Source organism: Galeopterus variegatus, unplaced genomic scaffold (genome assembly GCF_000696425.1).
Source record: "Galeopterus variegatus unplaced genomic scaffold, G_variegatus-3.0.2 Scaffold353, whole genome shotgun sequence".
NCBI classification, from domain to species: Eukaryota; Metazoa; Chordata; class Mammalia; order Dermoptera; family Cynocephalidae; genus Galeopterus; species Galeopterus variegatus.
In genome coordinates, this window is record NW_007726464.1 from 82054 (window position 1) to 87945 (window position 5892).

The 5892-nt window shown below is 49.7% G+C and overlaps 1 long non-coding RNA gene across 1 annotated transcript; it reads right to left on the bottom strand.

Annotated features, from left to right (window-relative positions):
• Positions 1-5057: 5057 nt before the first annotated feature.
• On the bottom strand, positions 5058-5758 carry LOC103586571. The gene is made up of 2 exons (XR_550159.1): positions 5613-5758; positions 5058-5207 (listed from the first exon to the last, which is right to left on the bottom strand). It is a non-coding gene; the product is annotated as an uncharacterized LOC103586571 (long non-coding RNA).
• Positions 5759-5892: the final 134 nt, after the last annotated feature.

A 5892-nucleotide genomic window follows, 5' to 3' on the forward strand; every position in this document is an offset into this window, starting at 1 on the left:
TCCCCTTACCGGTCATCTTTTTAAAAAAAAAAAAAAAAAAAAAAAGAAAGAGGCTGAAACAAGCCCACAGGCTCAATGCCCCTTCCTAAGTCAGGGTTTCTGCCACTGACAGAATAGCTTAAAGCTCCAAGCCATGAACAATCACAAATAATAGTAATAGCAATGCTTTTTAACCCTTGCTTCTACGGACAGGCACTGCGCTCTCTGCTTTGTGCATGTCGGCTCATTTGTTCCCCACCAGCACAGTGAGGAGGCGCTGAGTTATCTCCATTTGACTGATGGAGATACTGAGATTGGAGAGGTTAAGGACCTTACTCAACGCTGTGGAGGTAGAAAGTAGTACAAATGGCAAAAACAATACAAAAAGTCTCACTGCAGCATTCTTTGTAAAAGTAAAATCCTGGAAATAACTCATCAACAGGGAAGAAATATTCCTCAATAGGGAACTGATTAAATAAACCCTGGTATGTCCACACAAGGGAGTACTATGCAGCTATGTAAAATAATGAAGATTATATCTGAATACGACGATGGAATGATCTCTAGGACATCTTCTTAAGTAAAAAAAGCAAGATGTAGAACATAAGGTGTAATACACTGTCTTTTATCTAAGAAAGGGGAAAGAAATATATACAAATGTATTCTTGTATTAAAAAAACACCCAGGCGGGCCGGCCCGTGGCTCACTCAGGAGAGTGTGGTGCTGATAACACCAAGGCCACGGGTTCAGATCCCTATGTAGGGATTGGGCCAGTTAGCTCACTTGGGAGAGCGACAACACCAAGCCAACGGTTAAGGTCCCCTTACTGGTCATCTTTTAAAAAAAACCTTAATTGGGCCGGCCCGTGGCTCACTCAGGAGAGTGTGGTGCTGATAACACCAAGGCCATGGGTTCAGATCCCTATGTAGGGATTGGGCCAGTTAGCTCACTTGGGAGAGCGACAACACCAAGCCAACGGTTAAGGTCCCCTTACTGGTCATCTTTTAAAAAAAACCTTAATTGGGCCGGCCCGTGGCTCACTCAGGAGAGTGTGGTGCTGATAACACCAAGGCCATGGGTTCAGATCCCTATGTAGGGATTGGGCCAGTTAGCTCACTTGGGAGAGCGACAACACCAAGCCAACGGTTAAGGTCCCCTTACTGGTCATCTTTAAACACCAAGGCCAAGGGTTCAGATCCCTGTACTGGCCAGCCACCCAAAAAGTAACCCCCCCATGAATATGCTAATTATCCTGATATGATCATCAGACACTGTATACATGTATTGAAATATAACTCTGTACCCACAAACATATATAGTCAATATGTTTGAATTTAAAAACACACACACACACAATGGAAAGATAGGCCCCAAATAGACAAAACGGTAACAAAAAAGAGAAGGAGGAAAGGAAGAAAAGACAGGACTGGAACAAGACTTCTCTGAACACTTTGCTTTCTAGATATGACTTTGGAACCAAGTAAATATTTAATATAACTATAAAACAAAATTAAATAGAAATTTTACAGAAGGAAGGAAGTGAATAGTAATGAGTTTGAACCCAAGTCTGCCCAACCAGAGTCCTTTCTCCTAAGCACATCATTTTGCCTCTCATTAATTACCCCATCTAACAGCAATGAAGTGACCTGGCCAGGCCACCAGAAGGCAGAGATAGGGCCAGACCCCACACCTTTAGGGGCTCCAGGTGGACCTGGTGGTGGTTCTGGGGGCTGTGCCTTTAGTACTTTCAGGAGTTTGTAATCGGCTGCTTTTATCACGATTCTCATACTTTCTCCCGCTGCAGCCCTGGAGGGGGTTTGTTCCCGAGCATGTTATTAGGAGATTGACTATAATAACTGCTTACCTGCCTCCAACTCCATTCCACCAACGCTTGCCAAGCGCGCACTGTCCAAAACGGTAATAACACGCCCACCTGAGAACGGCTCCACATCCCTGGCACAGAGCTTTCCTGCCTGTGATCACATTTCATATGCGCAGCAACTCTGGACCTGGGAATGAGTGTCCCCAGGGAGGAGGAACCCAAGGCGTGATGCCTCCCACGGCCCTGTACAGCTGCAGGGTGGCAAAGCCAGGGCGTGAAGGCCCACCTTCCGACTGTGTGGAGTAGGCTGGCTCCAAGCTGTGGGATCCTAGGCAGGGCTTTTTTGGGTATCCCTGGAATAATTTTACACAGGGACTAAGGCACCGTTTTGAGCTCAAGACAGACATAAAATTCAATCCCAGGAGTCCTACTTTCTAGCAATGTGCTGTTCAGCAAATCTGACATTTTTCTCATCTGTAAAATAGGAACAATAAAAGTACCTTCTGTAAAGGGTTGTTGGAGGCATAAATGATATGTTATTTCAGGGCTGGCCCGTGGCTCACTCGGGAGAGTGTGGTGCTAATAACACCAAGGCCACGGGCTTGGATCCCTATATAGGGATGGCCGGTTTGCTCACTGGGTGAGTATGGTGCTGACAACACCAAGTCGAGGGTTAAGATCCCCTTACCGGTCATCTTCCTTTTTTTTTTTTTTTTTTAAATGATATGTCATTTACATGTAAGGAGCTTAGTACTGAGACTGTTATTAGTGAAAGTCATTTCAGAAGGTGCAGCCTCTTGGAAAATCTTGGGTCCTCTCCACCTACAGCCTCAGATGGGTTGACCATACATTCAAAAGTTCAACTCTTTCTTGACCAGCGAACAAAGCCACATCCTTATCCTCAAGCCTATGTTCCCTGATAAGGAAGGGCCTGGGCGCCATAGCTCATTTCCCACTGCTCCAGGGCCCTTGACCCTGCCACTTTGTCAGCGGTGGCTCAGCTCAGGCCACGCCCTGTCTCTGCTAACCATGACATGCATCCACATCAATCCTCATCTCAGGGCCATTTTGAGGATTAACTAATCCATCATGGGAGAGACCCTTGAAAGGTACGAATATGGCCAAGGTTATTGTCAGGCAGAGCAAAAACCGAGTGTACTGGTTTCCCTTGCTTCCAAGATTCTCCAGCTGCGCTTTACAGCTGGACTAACCCTCATGTCGGCAAAATTGCAGCGTGTGCAGGTTGCCCTGAGCTCACCAGCTGTCTGTCTGCCCCACCTGCCGCTGGACCTTTTTGATCTTATCTCTTTGTTTCTTTAAGGGACAGCGAGGGTAAGAAGATAAAGGGATCAGGATTCCAGACACTGAGGAGCTTTTGTGTTTTTTTTTTTTTTCAAAAGATGACCGGTAAGGGGATCTTAACCCTCGACTTGGTGTTGTCAGCACCACGCTCACCCAGTGAGCGAACCGGCCATCCCTATATGGGATCCGAACCCGTGGCCTTGGTGTTATCAGCACCGCACTCTACCGAGTGAGCCACGGGCCGGCCCTTGTTTGTGTTTTTAATAGAACTGAATACAGTACATTAAATTTTCCCTCTTAGCATTGACCTGTTGATGCAAAACATAGTTCTGAAATACCTTTCCAATTTTTTTTTCCTTCCTTTTTTTGTCTTTTTTCCTGACCGGTAACGGGATCGCAACCCTCAGTGTTGCACCCGCACCGCGCTCAGCCAGTGAGCGGGAACTGGTCTCCACATGGGATCCGAACCCTTGGCGGGAGCGCCACCGCGCTCTCAAGCGGTGTACTTTCCAGTGCGCCACCGGGCCGGCCCAATACCTTTCCAATTTTATGTTTTGTAAATCTGGAAGGTCCCTGGAAACCTACAGGGTACACTTTTTACTCTCTGAGGTGTGAGCTCCATAATAAAAAAAATCCTAACACAGCAATTCATTTAGTTCATCACTGAGTATTTACTGAATACCTACTATGTGTTCAGCAGTATACTAGAAGCTCACAAGGCTAAGACCCCTGAGGAAAAAAAGAGAAACTACCATATATTTAGACACACTGTACACTAGGCTCTGTGAGGCCCATTAATCATATCGTCTCATTCAAATCTCACACTCTAGAAGTAGGTTCTGTATTGTTATTCCATTTTGCTGGTGAGGAAAGAGACTCAGAAACTTCCATACTTGTCCAAGGTCATTTGCAGTAACGGGAGCCAGAATTGCAGTGCAGTCCTGTATGACTGTACCATCTGGGTCCTTCCCACTAGAATACAGTAGGGAGGAGAGAAGGACACAGATGGCTCAGTGAGTCGAGAGCACAAAGCAGCAGATTATAAAGCCTGGAGTGTACGGTGAGAGCAGGTGGGGACTTAGGAGGGAGGGACTGACAGGAGGACTTCCTGAAGGAGGCAGCCCAGAGGCTTGCTGTAAGGACCCGAGGCTCAGGGCAGGGGAGGGGGAGGATGTACCATGTCATGTTGGCCCTGGGCAGGAATGAATCTGAGTGTGGCAGACAGTGTGCCCTGAGGTCAGCTGGGTGTGGCCCGAGGCTGAGTGGTGGGAAGCCCAGCAGAGGCACCTGGACCTGATGGGCTGTAGCAGGGAGCCACTCACTGAGTTTTAGAGCCAGGGAGGGACAGAAGCAACAGCAATGCCCACCCTAGGAGAGGACAACCCCAAGCCTTGGCTGGAAGGGGTAGTGAGGCATGGCCTGGAGATGGCAGGGGCTAGGCAGGTGCCTTGGGAGGAGCCCAGCCAAGGGGAGTCTAGTCTTCCTCAACTCAGGGAAGGGGATGGCAAGGGAAGGAGAGATGCTATAGAGATGGAATCTTCCGGCTTTGATGGAGGATGCTTGTGTGGAACAATGGATAGGGAGGAGCACATTCGATCACAGATCGCTTTTGAAACTCCCCTCGGTCACATCACACGTCTATTCACAGCTGTTCAAGGTCTTCCTGTTGCCGGTAGGATCTAGTCCAAATCCCTCAACCTGTCCTGGTGAGGCCTCACAATCTGGCCTCGGTGTTACATAAGGCTGTGCTGTGACCAACTGAGCTAACCAGTCAGCCCAATCTGGCCTCAATCTACCATTCTGGGCTCCTTGCCCACTACGCTCCACCCAACTGCAGTGCTGCCCACCCTCCTCCACCTCACCCCCAACTGGCCTCCCCATAGCCCACCGGCAGCAGGACCCTTTCTGAAAACATGGCCCTAGACATCCAAGGATAGCTCCTCCAGCATGCACAGCCTTGAATAATTAACGCTTTATTGTTATTTAACTTTTGGTGTTGGTGTCTCCCTAATGTGACCATCTTGTCCTTGAGGGCTGATTCTTCTTTTCCACTAATTGTCTCAACTGGGGAAGTCATTTAGCCTTTCTGACTTAGTTTCTTCATCTGCAAAATAGAGCCAACAATGTCATGTCATAAGGTACAGTGCCTGGCACACAGGCGTTTCAATTCTTTTCTTTGGGGTGGGGGTCTCAGGTGTCCAGCTGAGAGAAGATGGGGGCCCCAGGATGCAAGGAAAGGGGGAGGACCCGGAAGATCTTGTAGGGATCCACGGGAACCCTTCACCCACTCGGACTGCCGCATTTCTGAGTCCTCTGGCATCACTCTAAGATCACTTAGAAGGAGCACGCACATAAGACGCCTTTAAGAAGCCACAAAAGGATTTCTTCAGTAAATTCAGGACGGGCTTCTTGGGGGCAGGTCCCCACCCCCAGCACCCAGTCCCGGGCTGGGAACAGCGCGGCACGTGCTGCGCGGCCCTGGCCTGTTTCCCAAGCGCGTTTCGCTGACCTCGTCTCCTTGAGGACGTTTCACGACGCTGCGAGCTCCCTCCCGTCACCTGCTCTCAGCAGAAGGGGACCCCGAGGTTCTGAGAGGCGACGTGACTCGCCCGCAGTGACAGAGCGCTAGCGCTCGGGGGGTCCGGACTGCGCGGTCCCGCCGGGATCTGCACCCCTCGGGGTGGGGATGTGGGAAGCACAGGTCCTTCAGGCTGGAGAAGGGGGCGCGGGCCCCGGGTGCCGCGGGCCCCGGGTGCCGCTCGGGAGCGCGCGCGGGGACGCGGAGCGGC